General features: G+C 43.8%; 1 protein-coding gene across 1 annotated transcript in view; it reads left to right on the forward strand.

Moving 5' to 3' along the window:
- Window positions 1-20,137, forward strand: part of JAZF1 (JAZF zinc finger 1) — a 357,655-nt gene that overhangs the window by 908 nt on the left and 336,610 nt on the right. The gene's annotated exons all lie outside the window — the stretch shown is intronic.

Genomic DNA, 20,137 nt, shown 5'->3' on the forward strand with positions numbered 1-20,137 from the left:
GGCCTGGCGCGGACGCCGGGGCGCTGCGGGCTGAGGTCCCGGGGGCGCCGGCGGGCCGCGCCCAACGCCCCAGGCCGGGCGGCCCCGGAGGCCCCTGCGGCTGTGTGTGCTGGAGAGCAATCCCCCGGGGCCGCGGCAGGGCATTTAAATGTGCCCCGGCTCTGAGATTTGCCTTTCAAATGGTGCTAGGCCCGAGGTGCGCCGGCTACGCCCGGGATCCGCGGCGGCGCGGCGGCCTGCGCAGCGCCCGGGGCGTGGGGGACTCGGTGGCCGCGGGGGAGGAGGCCCCCCGCGGGCAGGCCGCTTCCCTTCCTGCCCAGGACCCCGGGGCCCTTCAACAAGTCCTTGAATTCGCACAAGTCCTTGCACGCATTTCCGTACTCCTATCCGGAGTCCCTGCGAGGGGAGATGGGTCCGGCTCATCTGGCTCCGGCGGTCCAGCCACCTGCAGAAGGTGTGGCTGGCGCCCACGAATTGTCCCGTGTGGGCTGGAAGATGAGGGGACCGCGTGATGCCCCATCGGGGCTGTCTGATCCGGAGAACCTGTAAATTAACCCCAGAAAGCCCTTTCCAAATGAATGCTGTGGATTCAGCCGTGTGGATGCAACTCACGTTCCTACAAAGTTGTGAGAATAAATCACGACTGCTGTGTTTATTTATGCACGAATAAAATGAGGCCGAGCCTTATGCTCTTTTGCTTGGTATAGTGCTTTCTCTTTGCACACAGTGGTGCTTAATAAGGGTTGAATGCTAGTTTAGCATAGGAAAAGAGGGGCAGGGGCTTCCGGAATGGGGAATAATCATTGAAAATGTCTACCGAATGTCTTTAAGGAGATAATCCTGATGAGTAATTGTCCAGGTTTTGAAACTTACAAAGTTTTAAAACATCCACATGATAGTTAACGCCATTTCCTCCGATGGAGGTGTGAGATTAGGCAAGTTTTGGTAGTCTTAAAAGCAGGAGTTTAACAAATTTGCTGATTCATAGCATGATTAAATAGTCATAACCGCAGGTACTTTAAGGATAAATCAGATTTTTCATGATGAGCAGTTCAAAATAATAGTAAGACTTAAGTAATGCAAAGTTCCAATAGTAATTTTGTCAGTTAATTTACTTCCCTTGCTTTAATAATACATAGAAAACAATATACATAAGAAATATACATTATATAAATATATAAATAGATAATATTTCCCCACTTAGGGCTGTCATTGCATATCCCATTCACTTTCGCTAAGAGTTATTTCAGGATAAACTGTAATTAAGGTGAGTAATTAAATTTTTCCCACATTGCCTGCCTGCTTGGACTAGCTGGTTAAAAGAAAATATAAGTTTAAAATGTATTAAAGGCGGTTTTCCTTCTTGAGGATTTAGCTTGTAATCAATTAGAAGATGGTTTTAAATGGTTGGTGGATCAAAAAAGCTTTGTAAGTTTGCAGAAATTGTTGTTAGTATTGGGTAAACATTTTCCCAGAGGGCTAAAGGTTCTGTAAAGTTTTCTGAAACTCAGCTTTTAAGGGCCCTCCCCAAAGGGCTAGTTCTTTTCTCTTAATGAAAACATTGAAGAATTAAATTTATAACAATAGTTATGACTTAGGCACACTGTGTGGCAAGACTACCCATGACTGTACTTTGGAATTAGTTTAAAACCAGCCAACTTTATGGAAAGTAAATGCTAAAATGAACAAACACTTGAAATTCCCTGAATGAAGAGATGAACTTCAACTGTTGGGTGCCTCTGTCGAGGAGAGGCCCCTTAGGGGGCTTTCAAAAACAGCCCTATATGCGCAAGTAAGAACTGACCTCAGGAAGAATAAAAACAACCTGATTAGTAGGCAGTGTCACATAAATACACTTGATGAAGGGTCTTGAGTGCAGATATAGCAGACCAAGCATTTAGTGAAAGCTCTGTGTGTATTGTTAAGTGGTATTTATTGTTTGTGGTTTGGGCTATAAGGTTTTGGAGGCAGATGTTTATTTTTCCTGATTGACTTACTGATTTCACGGCCTTGTTACTGAGTGGCCACATTAAAAAGATGCTTGAAAGGACTATTAAAAGATCTATGTTAATATTATCCTTCATTTTTGCGCTGAGCTTGTAGTTAGCGATCATGAGAGTACTAGAAATATGTTTAGGTAGTAGTTCCATTTTGGGGACCCTTCTGAGTTATTACTATCTAAGCACTAGTCAAAATTCTTAAGCAATAATGCAATGAAGACTTATGGGACTGTGGCGTGTTTCTCGCTTGACAGATTTTTCAAGGCCTTCAGTGCCCGAGGCCCGTAGTTTTCATTAAAATTGTATTTTTTAATTCAGATTAATTAAGTGCATTAAGTTTAGAATAGCTGTCTCTGTTCTGTTACATATCTACATGTAGCTCCTGTTTTTAACCATTTTCCTGTACCCATAGGAAAAAGGATTTGGGGCTATGTAGAGCCACGGGAAGTGTGATTTTTCACCGTCCTCTGTCTTAGCTCTCTTCTTCCTGGAGGAGTGCAGCACCAGAGTTTGTCCTTGCCTTTTTTTTTTTTTTTAATTTTTCAATGTTTTTATTTATTTTTGAAAGAGAGAGAGAGAGCATGAGTGGGGGAGGAGCAGAGAGAGTGGGGGACACAGAATTGGAAGCAGGCTCCAGGCTCTGAGCTGTCAGCACAGAGTCCGATGCGGGGCTCGAACCCACAAACTGTGAGATCATGACTTGAGCCGAAGCTGGACGCTCAACCGACTGAGCCACCCAGGCACCCCTGTCCTTGCCTTTCATCGCTAGGTTGGTCCTGGAGCACCTGTCTCTGTGTACAACCCCATATCCCAGCTGAAGCCCTCCCCTCAACTTAAATTGCCTAGAAATCCCATAGCCCTGCAATTGTGAAGTGTTTCTCTATCAGCTTGCTCTCAATTCATTCATAGCCCAGCTCTGTTTCCTGGAGACGGGAAAAGCTGATCAAGATTTGTTTGCTTCTTACTGTGAGTAGGTACTTGAGTTTGTAGGAACACTCTTGACGTGCACATCCTGGATAGGTGAAGCTGAACTGGTAGCTAGGAATCTCAGAAACACCAAGGGCACTAAATTTAGCACTGAAGGTCAATGTCACAGACTCATGAAATGCCTGCTCTGTCCATGCATCCCAGTGCAGAGAAATCTTTTGGCTTTTGGTTTCAGAAAGGCAAGTGTTTAATCATCCTTACTAGATTAAAAAAAAAATGTTTATTTATTTTGAGAGAGAGAGAGAGAGAGTGCGAGCCCAGGCCAAGCGGGGGGAGGGGGGCGGAAGGGCATAGAGAGAGGAGACACAGAATCCCAGCAGCACAGAGCCCTATGTGGGACTCGATGTCGCAAACTGTGAGATCATGACCTGACCCGAAATCAAAGAGTCGGACGCTTAACCAACTGAGCCACCTAGACGTCCCCATTCTTACTAAATTTGATTATTTGGTATATTTGTCAACGTTCCTCTGCATTTTGAATTTATTTATGTCATAATATTTAGCATCTGTTTTGTACCAGGCACAGTTCTAGGCTCTTGGTATTTTTTGGTGGCAAAGATCCTTTGGGGAGTTTATTTTCTAGTGGTGGGAGATAGTAAGCAATGAGCAGAAGAATAAGTTAAGTAGGATGTTGGAAGGTGGTTAGCAGTATGGAAAAGAGAACGAGCAGGCTAAGGTGGATTGAGAGGAGGAATTGTTAGCATTTTTAATTGGCTGGTCAGGACAGGCTTCACTGAGAATGAGAAGCTAAGAGGTAAGCCAAAACCTTGCCAGAAGGGAGGAAGTTAGCCATGAGGACACGCGGGGAACATCAAGGTCTAGGCGGAGGGAACAGAAGGTGTAAAGGCCCCGAGGCAGACCACACCTCTTAAACCGTAACAGAGAAATCTGACCCAATTCAGTTATTCTTGTTACTAAACTAGCGGCTCATTTAGAACTTTCCTCAGATGTTAGGAGCCTCAGCTTCGCTGTTGTTGACTCAGATTTTTCTGTAGAGGCCCCATTAGGAGATGAAATATTGTTGACCTAGTGACTCACTGTAGCTATGACTTGGTGGTTCTTGACCCGGAATGTCAGCAGGTGTCTTGTGAGTTTCTACTTGTTAGTTTCCTCATTTCCAAAACCAAGGTAAAAAAATCCATGCTGCTTCATGTCAGATGGTAGATTTGTAAACCATCTAATTAGTAGAAATCAAAGTCCTTAGAAAAATAAGGTAGTTACTGTACTACCCGTAGTGTAGAATTGGGCTCCAACAATAGTATTTGCATTATCTTCTAAAACGGCACCCCAATATACTAAATAAATGGGTATGTAATAGGTTAGTAAGCCCTTATTATCCCCACTAAAGTAGCTCTGAACTCTTGAAGGGAGGATCATCTGAGGGGTAGCATAGTGAACCTGCTTGCCTGGGTTTGAATATACACCTCTGACACTTGTCAGCCATTTGACCGTGGACAAATCGCTCAGTGACACTGTGCCTCAGTTTCTGCCTCTGTTTAATGAAGACAATAACAGCACCTACCCCATGCAGTGGCTGATGAAGATTAAGTGAACTAGCCTGTGTAAAGTACTCATTTACAGCACAGTCAGCCAATTTCTTTTGCATTTTGTGTATTTACTAAATGAGTATGTTTGCAATCCTACTGTGAAAGTCTACATTCGAGGTGAACAGAAGGTGGGTTGTGTCTACCTACAACCATGTGAAATCGTCAGGCCTTTCCCAGGAAAGGTTGAAAATGGGAAATGGGAAGACATCCAGTCGTCCAGATTGGGGTCGAAGGCTCTGGCTACTTTCTGTTCTTCGTGGCCAGAGGTACTTTAGATGCGGGCAAAGGCCTTTGCCACTGTGGACTGGAAAGTGGTGTCAAGACCAGTGGCTTCCAACATGGCCTTTCCTTGTGGCCTGTTTTTATTTGGAAAAAGCCAGGACTAGAAAGAGGCACTGTGCTTGGAGCTTGTGGGCACATTCCCATGAGGACATTTCCTGTGGGGGGGAGGAATGACTGAATGACTAAATGAATGAATGAAAGGCTTGTCACTGCCTGCCCTGCTCTTTGCCTACACCTTGTGGCTTGGCGGTGTGATGCCCTGTTACTCCCTCCCATGGTTCACAAGAAGGTCCCAGGTACAGAGCCAGGCAAGGTTTCAAGTGCATGCGTGTGCATGCGTGTGCATATGTATCACACGCTGTGTGGAGGAACCCTAAATCCAAAACTTCACAGCATTCTCCAAAATCATTTTTTCCATTTAGCCGGTTCTCACCTCTAAATAGTCAAATCACCCTTTATGGGACGTTGCTAGTGAACATTCTGTCTCCTAAGTTTCACAAGCTTCTGATTGTTTTCTTGTTGTAGTGTCCATGTTTTCTGATGTGTGACTGAGATGCACAGTCAGAAAAACTGCCTGCAACTGATTGACTGGGTTGACAAAAGGCTCCATATGTGGAAAATAGCTTCCTTTAGAATGCGTCTATTTTGGAGACCTCTCCCACTGTGACAATACTAGAGATATAAACTGATGGCGATGCTTCCCACTGATGACAGTGAAGAAGCCTCAAGGCTACAGCAGGCTGGTGACTCTTGATGCAGGGGGCTTTCCTCGAACTGTCTGGAAGCCAAAGGTCTTGTGTTTAAGACTGAGATCTGAGAGACAGGACAGTTATCAGACCCCTTAAAAATCCTCCCTAATTTGTAGGGGCCCCTGGGTGGCTCAGTCGGTTGAGCGTCTGATTTCGGCTCGGGTCATGATCTCGCAGTCTGGGAGTTCGAGCCCCGCGTCGGGATCTGTGCTGACAGCTTAGAGCCTGGAGCCTGCTTCGGATTCTGTGTCTCCCCCTCTCTCTGCCTCTCCCCTGCTTGTGCTCTCTCACTCTCTCTCTCTCAAAAATAAATAAAATGTAAAAAAAAAAAATAAAAAATCCTCCCTTTTTTCCAGCTTTTGCTGTCAGGACAAGAACCACACCCCACAATTCTTTATATTGCCTCTCTCCCACCCCCTTCTTATCCCTGCCCTCAGACCTTGACAGTGCTGATAGGGCCTGTGTACTACTGAAGTTGCTGGATTTCAGATAATACATTTTGTTTCATGATGAGGCAATAGATTTGTTCCATGTTGACCTCGCTCAAGTGTTGAATGGCACATGTTGTTTATTTAGAATCTGAAAATCAGAAACTGCAAATGTCAGACATTTGTTGGAAAAAAACAAGCCTTTCATTTAATGTGCTAAATCAGTTTAAAGAAAATTATATTTTCCCCTTGCACGAAGCACCGGAATGTTGCAGGCATTTTCACCCATTATTTATTTTTTTTAAAAGGCCAGCTGCAAGCAGGGACCACATTAATGGATATTCTCTTTAAGGATGAAGGCTTCCCAGTAGCTCTCTCTCCACTTTGGCAGGAGTAAAAGTGACTCTTCTTGGGTCACGGACTACAGACTCTCTGTCCAGCATTGATAGTCTCCAAATGGTCAGAGTGGCCCTTGTCTGGTTCACCCACTGGCCTCCTAAAGGAAGCCCTGTTCATTATCTGCCAGGCTATAATGGTGACTTTCTTCTGAGATAGATCTCTTGAAGGGACAAGATCTGGATGCCATGTCGTTAACATGGAACAACTCACTGTCTCTTTGATATTATATAGAGAATTGATGTATAGACATACTATATAGATAAATGACACATATAACATGTAAAATACATATATGTGTATAATACATATCTAAATATATTTATATGTGTGTGTGAATATCTCCACACCCACATATGTGTGTACATATATATGTGTGCGTATATTTATATGTATGTACATAATACATATATACATTTATATTACACATATACTTGCTCTCTTTCTGACTCCGTCAAAATCACTATGTATAGTGAGGACTACCGCACACATTTTTGAGTATTTACTATATGTTTGTACTTGAGACAGTACTTCCTGTCACCAAGGAGTTGAAATTTATTTGGAGAGACTAGATAAGTACGGACTGAGATAAACAATGAGTAATAGTAAGGACCACAGAGGCAGATTTATTATGAAGCCAATGAAGGTCAAGCCCCAGGGCCCCGCGCTTGGACAACACGTGTTTTATCACGTCTGAATACATTACCAGGATCCACACAGTCCTTTCCAAGATCCTGGAGGAGCCCTAGCAGTGTGCGATCGTGGGTTCGTAGCTTGTAAAATTTGAACAAGTAAGATTAGCAGCGGTTGGTTAAAGTTTTTCTTTTCCACTCTGACATCCCTCCTGTCACCTATCTCCTTGGGTCCAGTGACATCGGGGTGGAGAGTCTTTTTGAGATACAGCTAGGGGGAAGTCGAATTGGGGACACACTTAGCTTGGGTGTAATGGTACATATTACATGTATTCATATGATTCATGGTCATCTCTGTGTCTAGTGAAGTTATTCCTAGCCACCTGCATATGGGAGTCACTCCCCAGGAACACTGCCCACTGTGCCAGCCCGCCTGGGGCCCTCCCACAAAGGGGCAGGGCCGGCCGGAGGAAGTATTGCAGTATGAATGTGTACTCTGACATCTACCAGTAGGAATTAGTTTGCAATGTATGGAGCCAGAAGCTAGTCTGGAAAATTCTTGTGTTTGTTAAATGTGTAAAGTTCTAAGCAGGGAGTTTGTTTCTTATCTAAGTGTGGTTAGGTTGGAAGTTCCTTTTGTTAGGAATATACTTCATGATGCAATATAATATATAAGTATAATATTTATAGTATACATATATATATTGTATGTTTGTATATACTTATATATATTTATATATCATAAAATTATATATAATTATATATAATGCAATGTGAGGTATAAGTGTACATTTATAAATGCACTATGTTTTTTATGGAAATTCTGTGTTTAAGTTTCTTGCTTTTTTGACACAAGTGCGTCTGTATTGACAACAAAGGATATTGACAACAAACTGGCTAATGAGTGTCATCAACACAGAGAATATTTGGAGTCAGTCAATGCACAAGAAAACTTGAAATGCCCTGAATTCTTACGGCTCGTATACGAAAGGAAATAAAAGTGTTCACAAATTTGACAACGATCCAAAAAATTTCTATGGCATTACTAATAAGGAGCCGTGAGGCAGAAAGTAACTTCTCTGAATTATCAATAATTAAAAATAAGTATGGATCACCCACACTTGAGGAAAGAGTGATTTATAGAAAATACTAATGTCCTCATAGGGAATGATATTAACATAAATCATTGTTCTATGAGAAGTAGTCGAAGAACATGAAGCCCAAAAGAAATATATACAGCAGCGTGTCAGGTGGTTAATTCATTACTGGTTTCTTGTTCCGGATTTTGTGATGTTTTGGTAATGGTAGCTTTAAAAATTTTGCATTGTGTTGTGATTTCTTAATCTAAATAAATGATAACTTTTGTAATAATTTTGTATTTGTAACTTTTTTTTTTTTTTCCCCATAAAGAGGGTCTAAATCTACCGGCCTCACAAAGCATGGAATTATTTCTTGAACCCAGTTAGGGAGTCACTACCCTGTGCCAAAGACTGTATTAACCAATTTTCGTACAATATTTATTTATTTTAATGTTTCTTTATTTATTTTGAGAGAGAGAAGGCGCACACGGGAGGGGCAGAGAGAGAGAGAGAGAGGGAGAGAGAGAATCCCAAGCAGGCTCCACACTGTCAGTGCAGAGCCCTATGCAGGGCTTGAACTTCTGAACCTTGAGATCATGACCTGAACCAAAATCAAGAGTTGGATGCTTAACCAACTGAGCCACCCAGGCACCCCAATTTTCATACAATATTTAATTTACCCTCACTGTAAGCCTATGAAATAAATATTACCCCATCCTAGGAGTACTTCCAATTTGGAGTTAAATATGCTACTGTATTAGTTAAATACCTTATCTAGTGAGATACGAACCAGAATGTTTATTTTGGTAAGATTATAAAACAGAAATATTTTCCGGCAGAACAGAAAGCCTCTCCCACCTCAGATACGTGCATCGTTATAGTTGGCTCTTCCCCCTTTGTCCCGTAGTGCCTGCCCGCCATACTCCATGGTAACCACTTGTAAACTTTGCCTCCCGCCAAAACACAGCCCCTTCCTGGTGGATGGGCCTGGTCATCTTCCTAGGCTCTTCCTCAAGATGTGTTTTCAGAAATGAAATGCGAACGAAAATTGAGAAGTGCTTTGGACTGTGAGAAGAATAAGTTGCAGGGGTAACCTGGGGCGGTCAAAAACATCTTGGAAGCATTCATATATGAGGAATAATATATTTACGTGTTTGTAGGTATATATTTATGGGAGCCATGCAAATACCAGTTAGTCCAAGGCAGTTTATATTAAGGAAATTTGAAGAAGACTTTCTTTTTTTTTAAGGAGATTTGGAAAAAAAAATCCATGTCTTTATTTTCACACTTGGGAACTGAACTTGGTTAGGCCTGTTCCATGTTGAGAATATTAAGAAGCTTCGTTGAATTATTTCTTGCCTTACCTACAATATTTGGTTGTCTAGAACATTCTAGGGCTTCAACAATGCTAGGACAAAAGTGTACCTCGCTTCCTCTCACCTCTCTGCTAGGGCAGTTTGGTATAAAGGAGGTGGGGGGATGGGGTGGGGAGTCACTTGGCTTGTGAAGCTGGACAGAACTGGATTTTGAATCTTGAGTCCATCTACCTTTTAGCTTTTCCAACGGGGACAATTCTGACAGTCTTCTTGTTTGTATCAAATAGTAACAATATCTACTGTTTAGGAAGCACCTACTAGTGAGGCACAGGCTAATTGCTTTTAATGTATTGCTTAAGAATGGCACAGGAGTCCCATTTGACACTAGATACAGACCGAGACATAGAGCAAATAACATAGCATGAAGCACATAGCCAGTAAAAGGCTCAGGGGAGTGTGGGGTAGGCTTTGCTCTCAGGTGTCCTCCTATTCCTTAGTACCTGCTCTATACAGCCTAAGCTGTGCCCTTGTACAAGATATTTACATTCTAGGGGAGCCCGGATGGCTCAGTCGGTCAAGTGTCCAACTCTTGATTTCGGCTCAGGTCACAATCTCACGGTTCGTGGGGTCGAGCCCTGTGTCGGGCTCTGCACTGACAGTGCGGAGTCTACTCGGGATCCTGTCTCTCTCCCTCTCTCTCTTCGCCCCTCCCTCACTTGCACTCTCGCTCTGTGTCAAAAATAAATAAAGTTAAAAGATACTTACATTTTAATAGAAGGCCAAATGTTTCCAGACTCCTGGAGTTTACAGTGGTTGGAAGGGTCCACGAGCATCCCATTGAGCATCCCATCGTCGCAATCACGACGGAAATAATAAGTCAGCAGTTTTAAAGTGGTTGCAATTACCGTATTGCCTGAAGGTGCTAACTGGTTTCCCCTCCCTCACGGATCCTTATTTACCTGGGGTAGGGGACTCCCCAGAAACATAATACCTAACACTGCACACACAAACTTCTGACTCCAGATCTCCAAATTAAAGCATTGGCATTATGGTCACGTGTGTGAATTTAAAGTTGTGTTTGGACCGGTTATCACACAACGGGACCCGGTTGTAAACACTGAATTTAGAGCCAAAGCCCTAGTCGTCCTGGGTGTGCTTAAGAGCCCTTTCTCCCGGACACTTCCCTGGTGTCCTTTCCCGAGAGAGCACGTTTTAGGTCATATTACTCCATCACCAGGCCTCGAACAGCTGGCACAGCAGCACATCTGGACTTAGAATTGACGCACCAGTTTTTTCTTACCTAAATCATCCCGTGAAAGCCTCTCGAATGCTAATTTAGCTGCCTGATTGTCAGTACCTGGTGTAATTATCTAAGTAATGGCAGCAGCAGGGAAATCTGTAAAGACGTATTTGTACAGCTTACTGTTAAGTAAACTGAACACCATGATAATAAGCATAAAGAAGCCTATATTGTGCCCGTGCGTCTTCAGGTATCAAACATCAAATGAAGGAAACAGGGTTTTGGAGTTTCTTTGTAAGCTCGGTGTGTGTTACAGAAAGCCTTCACCTCAGAAATTCTAGATTAACTTTTTCCAGGCCCCTCCTTTCCTCTGCTGTTCTCACTTCATTGAGATAATGGACAGGCTGGTGGACTGTGGACTAAAATACCTCTTCAGGACTCAGCAGATATCACACGGGCATTTCATCGGCCCCAAGCACTCTATAGATAGTTTCAATTTCAGATCTTTACCGAGGAGATCTTTTGATAGGATATTTTTAACACTAGACATCTGGAGTCTGGCACCAACTCTTTGTTTGACAGTGTGTGCTTTAATATGTCTCAATGTTCTGCCTGAGCTGGAAACTCCCTTTTGTACGTTGGCCTCACTTCAGCACTTCCAGGGGCCCACACCAAAATATTTGTTGTTTAAAATGTGTGAACACCAGACAGGAAATTTGGCTAAGAGCTACTAAGTTATGTGCACATTTCACATTAGATGTTGGGAGAAAGAAATAACATTTTGTCAAAACCCAGAAAGTGAAGGGCATCTTACATGTCGACGTAACCTATGCTGCAAAGTAACGAGAGTTCTTCTTATCTGTGGTTTGTGGCAATCAGTCTTATTAATTTATGAGTCCCTGTATGACAATGTGAGTTGTCCTCAGAATCACATGGGTGAACCCGGACAAAATAAGGACAGCTGGCTCCACCCCCAGAGCTTATGATGTGATTGACCTGGGGTGAGCCGGGTTTGAGCCCTTGTCAAAGTAGATTCTAATTTGTTGTCAAAGTTGGGAACCCGTTGGTTCCCACTGATGGAGTCACTAGCATTGCGAAGATTGTGGATTTTTAAAAAAAGGAATAACACTTTTAAAGAGGTGGGACCTTTTGGGGTTTCCATTCTATAGCTGCAGTTTTGAGTTTGACTGAAGGCAAGCGTTGAATGTAGAGCAGGTTTAAAAAAAAAACTTTTTTTGGTGCGCCTGGGTGGCTCAGTCGGTTAAGCAGCCGACTTTGGCTCAGGTCATGATCTCGCGGTCCGTGAGTTCCGAGCCCTGTGTCGGGCTCTGTGCTGACAGCTCAGAGCCTGGAGCCTGTTTCAGATTATGTGTCTCCCTCTCTCTGACCCTCCCGCGTTCATGCTCTGTCTCTGTCTCAAAAATAAATAAACGTTAAAAAAAAAAATTAAAAAAAACCAACAAACTTTTTTTTATGTTATGTTTATTTATTTTGGAGCGAGAGAGAGACAGCATGAGCAGGGGAGGGGCAGAGAGAGAGGGAGACACAGAATCCGAAGCAGGCTCCAGACTCTAGGTTCTGACCTGTCAGCACAGAGCCCGATGCGGGGCTTGAACCCACGAACGTGAGATCGTGACCTGAGCCAAAGTCGGATGCTTAACCGACTGAGCCACCCAGGCACCCCTAGCAGTTTTGAATATGGGATACCATCTCAGATGTGTAGTTAGAGCAGAAATGCCTAAGCTGCAAAACCTGTATCCTCAACTTCTCAAACTTCATGCCCTCAGGACACAGTGTGTGTGTAAAGTGACAAGTTCAACCTACTTGGGAGTGGTGGGGACTCTGGCCAACTAAAGAGAGCCCTTGCTTTGCTTACAAAGAGGACTACTACTCACCTCCAGCCCCGTGCTGTCATGTTGGAGTGCGGGCCATTGTTGACAGATCTTGTTGTCCTTATTAGAGGCTAAGAACTATGATTTTTTTAGACGAAATATATCTTATATTGGTTTGCAACCAGTACAGATGGTTTTAAAACACTGTGCAAGAAAACTCTTCCACCACCGCTGATCACCATCTTTAATAAGATACTGATGATAGGCCATGTGTTTTAATGAAATACGTATAAATGCTGAGATGCACAGTAAACTTTGAAGACCATTGTTTCCAGCAAAGAAGCTATACAGACTACCACAGGTGTAATGGAATTATAGCTTATGATTTTGTTTTGTTTTTTAATTGCCATTTCTTTTCAAGAAATGGTTAACTGTTTTTTTTTTTTTAATGAAAACTTTGTGATGTCAAGTTTTCTTTGATACCAAATTCTAAAAAAATGAGCCTTAATCCTGAAAGTATATTAAGATCATGATTTGGGTGCATTTCCCTCCCCCGGGGGAAAAAAAGCAGGATCACTGAAATACTCTATCCTGGGTGTTTTCATCGTGGCAAAAGGATGATTTCAAGCGGATGAATTGAGCACCGGGTCCCTGAGAAGCCAGAAGGAAACTTAGAGGTCGTCTAGTCCAACTAGCTAATTCCGCAGATGAAGAAGCCCAGGAGGTTAAAGTCATGAGTGGGCGAGAGTGCTTGGCCAAGAGGAGTAGAGAGAATAGCAGTAGAACAGTGGTCCAGCCTGTGGTTGCTGGAAGCTACTTACCTCACTGGGGATCCTGACTTTTCCTTCAGTCAAGTATGTAACCTCTCTGTGCCTCCTTGTTTTTCATCTCTAAAATGGGGTGCCTGGGTGGCTCGGTCGGTTAAGCGACCAACTCTTGATTTCGGCTCGGGTCATGGTCTTAGGGTTCGTGAGTTTGAGCCCCGCACCGGGCTCTGTGCTAACAGCACGCGGAACCTGCTTGGGATTCTCTCTCTCCCTTTCTCTCTGCCCCTCCCATGTGCTGTCTCTTGCTCGTTCTCAAAATCAGTAAATAAACTTAAAAAAAAAAAAAAAAGTGAAATGGAAATAATAGTACGTATCTCAAGCTTTTGTGAGGTACCACTTCTGTTTGGTATGTTAGCTGTTGGAACTCTGGTGAATTCTGAAGAGAAGAAAGCTCTCTAGGTAGCTCCCTTCATTGCCTTCTGGAGGAAGCCATGCTGGAGGCTTTACTGGGGAGTGGGTAGGCAGGACTGCCCTGAACCCTACCGGCTGTGTGACCTTGGCCAAGGATATTTAACTTGTCTGGACCTCAGCTTCTGTCCGATAAAGATAGTATTTATCTCAGAGTGCAGGATTAAATTAAAACATGCATACGAAGGGCAGCTAAGGAAGCATCCGGTAAATATTAACACCGATATTATCGGACCATCTTCTCGCATCCGTGATGCCTGCTGCTGGTGCCACATTCCTCAGATTCTTCTGTCCTCTTTATGTTTCCATAATATGATGGAGGAAGAATCAAAATAACGTTACACATTCCTGTTTTTTGTTAAGCGTTTTTACTTTGAGAACTTTGATTTCCCTGGTCGAGTTTTGGTTGGTGTTTGTAGAAGTCATACTGAGTGGTCGTAGGAATCCACGAGCTGTTAAAACATTCCACACACAAATTCTTGCTGTTTCAAAATATACCAGCCTTAATTTAGTATTGTTTATCCAGATTTAAGTTTTTGAGACGTTAGATCACGTGATTAGAAAAATGCTTCCATATTTGATAAATATAATTTTGCAGTTAGGAGAAAAGGCATTTTAAGAGTCTAGAGAGGTTTATTAAGCTATATAAACAGAAAACATAATTTTTTCATGTTGTACCAACTAAGCCGTGGAAAAATAGGGCATGATTTTGTATGCATTGTTTGTAAAGGTTTATTGTGAGTCATTCGGAAGGATTTGTAGGGCTTTTATGAAGCAACCCAAGAACACGACTATAGGAATCTAACCAAATGCTGTGCTCTCCTGGTCGAGTGGCTGTGCACCTCTTTAAGAACAGTCCTTGAAATGTCACATACTCAAATGCTGGAAGCTTCTCAGGGAAGTTCTGAGATAGGCCTTGTTTTAGAAGGTCGAGGGGCAATAGTTGAGTTGTGTACTGATTGCAGAGAATATTTAACTTCTTTGTTTCTAAGTGGTGCTTGACAATGATTGAAATATTTTTCAGTCCTATAGAACAGACTTACAATGGTTTTCCCCCTTAAAGAGTGTACTGGGATTTGATACACTTAAGCAGCTGGTCCAGGCTTATGTGACTTCTCAGTAGTTGGATAAGAAAATGGCTTGGGGACGTCTGGGGGGCTCAGTCAGTTAGGCATGGGACTCTTGATTTCAGATTGGTTGTGATCTCACAGTTCGCAAGCGTGAGCCCCACCTTCGGCTCCACGCTGAGAGTGTAGAGCCTGTTTGGGATTCTCTCTCTCTCTCTCTCTCTGCTCTTCCCCTGCCTGTGCATGTGTGCACGTCTCTCTCTCTCTCTCAAAATAAATAAACTTAAGAAAATATGGTTTCCAACTCTATTGCTGAGGGTCCTTTTAGTTATTTTCCTTCTCTATCCCCATGGATTCTATGTATTGAAAGATTTTTGTCTAACAAACTGATTTAATAAGTAATTAAATGTTTTCTTTCTTTTTTTTTTTTTTTCCATGCAGCAACTTCTAAAACTCCCAGTTTATGTATTTAGTAAATATTTCTTGCGTGTGAACCCTACGGGCACTCTCCAGGAGCTGGGGCATGGTAGTGAACTACACACAGTCCACGCTCATGGGAGAAGCAAGAAAAAATACAAACACATAAGAACCTCAAAGTCATATGCTGTGAGGAGAAAATAGAGTGAGTCGAAGAGAGAGGGTGAGAGGCCTGTTTGAGTTATAAGGTAGCTTGGGCTGGCCTCCGAGGGGGAGGCGTCTCCAAAGGGACCTGAATGAAGTAGGGGCATGAAGGAGCCATTTGGGTCTGTGGGGGAAGAATGTTCCAGGCAGCAGAAGGACCAGCAAAGACAAAGGGCCAGAGCAGGAGTGTCTGTATGTTTGAGCAGCAGCAAGGAGGCTGATGTGGTGGGAGGAGATGGAGAAAGGAAGACCGTGGTGGGGAATAGGGTCGGAACCATTAGCATCCACCTGTAGACCTGTGTATCAGCCAGCGTCACCAAATGGAATTAAAATAATTCCAGTCACGGGGCGCCTGGCTGGCTCAATCTGTGGAGCATGCGACTCTTGATCTTGGGGTCATGAGTTCGAGCCCCACGTTAGGGAGTAAATTGTACTGAAAATTTAAAAATCTTTAAAAAAATTAATTCTGGCTCCAAATGACATGGAATGTTGTGCAGCTTCATTATGGTTATCGTTTCCGCTATGCTTTCTGTAACTTTCAAATCACTCAAGGACCCCGTTGTTGCCTGCAAAGTGCCCTATAGAGATCTGGGAAACTGGCCTCTAGATCTCTTCACATCTCATTTGCTTGCACATCTCATTGGAATTTTTGTTCAATCCCCAAAGTCTCATTCGTATTTCAAAACCTATATTGAAATAAAAATTTTGGACTAATTCATTTGGCTGATGTAATTCATGTAGTGTGTGCTATTTTATCTTGAAGTGGGAGTGAAAACCAGGCTTATCAGTAATCATGATGCATGAAAAAGTCCTGTTTGGTGCAGTTCCTAAACTGTGGGGACCTACAGATTTCTTTAAAAAATGTTTTTCACGGGGCACCTGGGTGGCGCAGTCGGTTAAGCGTCCCACTTCAGCCAGGTCACGATCTCGTGGTCCGTGAGTTCGAGCCCCGCGTCAGGCTCTGGGCTGATGGCTCAGAGCCTGGAGCCTGTTTCCGATTCTGTGTCTCCCTGTCTCTCTGCCCCTCGCCCGTTCATGCTCTGTCTCTCTCTGTCCCAAAAATAAATAAACGTTGAAAAAAAAAATGTTTTTCAGGAGCGTTGTGAAATCTTGCATAGATTTTAGTGATAGGAGTGTTACCAGAATCAGGGGGTGGGATGGGGAGGCTGTGGGGAGGAGAGACGAGACAATGGTCTTGACAATAGTAACTTAAAACATATTGACAGGAGAACAGAAGAATTACTGAGGGAGATTAGAGAGACCATGAGCCTGAAGATACTATTTTACCATCAGTACCCTTTTTATTCCGAAATTGTAGTATTTTACGTATGTCTTCTGTGAAAAATAGCTTCTGGTTTCCTACGTCTGCATCGTATGGGAAGATGTTAGCACAAACGTTTCACAGTCAAAATGAGCTTTTGCTTTTATTGAGGGTCTGTGAACCCATCTACGACACTCTAACCTGCCAGGATCTTCGTTCCAGTAGTCGAGAAATGGCGTGTCTTGGGTGACAGGGTGCCTGTGCGGTCCAAGAGAAAAATCAAAGAGCGTGCGTTGCCCGGAAATCCGTAGATGTGTACCTGTAATTTAGCCTTGCCAGTTGATATAAAATGGTGATGCCATTGGTCAGCTGCGGGCACGATAATGCAGCATCACAAATGATCCCCAAACTCAGTGGCTCTCACGGTGGGCGGTTGTTCCCACCCTGTCTGGTCTGCAGAGGGATTCAGCAGAGTGGTTCTGCTTCAGGCTGCCAGTCGACTGGTCCGCTGCGGGTTGGGCACAGGTTAGCTGACGTGTTCATTTTAGAGACCAGGCTGAAGGGGCAGCAGCTCCTAGTTTCACGCTCTCCTCATGGCGGACCACAAGAGCACACGCGCCACACCAGTCGTGGAAGCTTATTTAAAGACCTCTATCAAGAGAACTGGGAGGTATTAGGCTGGGTAAAATAAGTCAAGTCAGAGAAGGACAGATATCATGTGTTTTCAAGCAAGTGTGGGTCTTGAGAAACTAACAGAAGACCATGGGGGAAGGGAAGGGGAAAAAAATAGTTACAAACAGAGAGGAAGGGAGGCAAACCGTAAGAGACTCTTAAATACAGAGAGCAAACTGAGGGTGGATGGGGGGGTGGGGGACAGGGGAAAATGGGTGATGGGGGCACGGAGGAGGGCACTTGATGGGATGAGCACTGGGTGTTGTATGTAAGTGATGAACCCCAGGAAACTACCCCCAAATCCAAGAGCACAGTGTGCACACTGTATGTTAGCCAATTGGACAATAAATTATATTTAAAAAAAATAAAATAAAATTATGCCATCAGAAAAAAATAAAAAAATCAAGACCTCTACCATGTTACGTCCATCGTGTTCCTTTAGCCAAATCAAGTCATGTGACCACGCCCAGAATTGATAGAGCAAGGGAGGGGTAGGGATGTGAGTAAACAGTAATCCATTACCACAGAGGTCATTTATTGGAAATAGAAAAAGTCCATGGGCGCCTGGGTGGCTCCGTCAGTTAAGTGTCCAACTCTTGTTTTCAGCTCAGGTCATGATCTCAGGGTTCCTGAGGTTGAGCCCTGCATCAGGCTGTGCGCTCATGTAGTGCAGAGCCTGCTTGGGATTCTCGCTCTCTGCCCCTCCCCCATTTGCATGCACATTCTCTCCTTCTCTCTCTCTCTCTCAAAATAAGTAAGCAGTTTAGAATATGCAATAAAAAAAATAGAAAAAGTCCAGAAGGATTTGAAATTTACAGAGATAGAAATTCGCCCGACAGTGATTCTAATCCTATATAAACATGAGATTGCTGCCCCTACACCTTCCAGAGAATGTGAGAGCCATACATTGGGACTAATGAATAAGCATTGGGGCGCCTGAGTGGCTCGGTAGATTAGGCATCGGACTTTGGCCCAGGTCATGATCTCACCGTCCATGGGGGTCAAGCCGTGCGTTGGGCTCTCTGCTGTCAGTGCAGAGCCTACTTCAGATCCTCTGTCTCCCTCTCTGCCCCTCCTCCACTTGCATGTGCACGTGTGAGCACGCGCTCTCTCTCAAAAATAAACATTTTTAAAAAAGAAGGCATGGATAAACATTGCACACAGGGAAATTAAGTCTTAAAGTAAAAATAGGGGTGCCTGGCTCAGTTGATAGAGCGTGTGACTCTAAATGATTTCTCCTTAGTCACAAAAAACAGAGGAATCTCCTTCTCTGGTTAGGGAGGAATCCTTTCCATAATGAGATTACGTAAGAATCCAAAGACTTTAATTTGGGTGGCCCCATGTGCCCGTCTTATAAGTTCCTGAGCTGTGCGGCAAGGCTGGGAAGGTTGGGGACCCTACCTATGAGGCCCTTTCCCAGCACAGAGGGCTTCAGAGAAGCTTTGGGACTACCTTATGGCTGGATCGTGTGACCTTTCTCTTCCCCCCAGTTCTGAGCCAGTGTCCCAGGGGATGGAAAACGGCTGACCTGCCAGTTGGAAACCTCCTTTCCCTCCACTGTACATCACACCTCCTGGGGGCTTAGGGAGTGGTTCCTGGTACCAGACACACCCCCCCAGGTTCTGGTTGAGCTGCTCTGTGACTTTGGGCAACGTTTGCCCAAGTACAATTTTCTCATTTGCGAAATGAGAAGTGTGGCTGATAATGTAATGCTCCCTTATTATCTGGTGCGACAGGTACTACACACAGCATTCCAGCATTGTTATTTCAGCATTTCTGTTTCTCCTCACTAGATTGTGAGTCCGCGAAAGGCATGATTCATGGCTCTGTGTTTCATCTCTCTGTCCCCATTCCGCAATAGCACTAAGTTTACGATGTAGGAACGTAAACTGATACCCACCGAATTGTATCCAGGCAAGTTACCCTCTGCTATAAACCTTCAGCTCCAAGGACCAGATTAGATTGTTCCTAAAAACAGAATTGGTCATTCTTTTTTTTTTTTTCCACTTTCACATTTTGCCTGGAAATAAAGACTTTTGAAGCCATAGGAGTTTAAAGGTTTTGAGTTAGTTCCACGCTTTGCCTTTAATCAGACACTTTCTATACACTCAGCAAAGCGGGAGCATCTCTGTTACATCAGAGAAGTTGAAAACAATATGCAGGCCGATCTTCACGATGAGTCTACCAGACGTAAAGAACATTTTGTTCTAATATTCTAATGCCTGCCCTAACCCCTGAGTTGGCTCTCAGACTGTGGCTGTGATTTTATCATCAGCTTGTACAAAAGTATTACAAGTTTTCAGCTAAGTCATTTCTCCCGAGGAGCGGTCGCACTAGAATTACACACTCCGCTATTACGACAAACAGGCGTGGTACGTGATAACATACATCACGTGGAGTAAAGGTCCGAGAAGTTTGTGTCTCTTTCACAGAAGGATCCGGGGCGGATAGGCAGGCTCCTCAGCTGCATGCAGTCATTCAGGGCTTCAGGTTCATTCCATGTTGTTTCTCTGCTCTCTCAAAGTCTACTCCGCTTCTGTATCCTAAAGGCTGAGTTCCCTAGGGTCCTTCCCTAGGGATGAATCTTTGTATTCACCTTGGGGCGAAGGAATAGAGTGTGAAAGATTGCACATACAATGTGTTGTGGCCAAGGCTTTCAAGGGTGACGGGTCATTCCACTCCTGTGGCATTGGTGAGAACCTAATTGCGTGGCCACCTGTAGCTGCGGAGGCTCCCAGGAAGGCCTAATAGTAATTTTTTTACTGTGGAGTATGAGAGGGCCTAGTTTGGGTA

This window comes from Herpailurus yagouaroundi, unplaced genomic scaffold, assembly GCF_014898765.1.
Source record: "Herpailurus yagouaroundi ecotype Mexico unplaced genomic scaffold, PumYag 100, whole genome shotgun sequence".
NCBI lineage: Eukaryota > Metazoa > Chordata > Mammalia > Carnivora > Felidae > Herpailurus > Herpailurus yagouaroundi.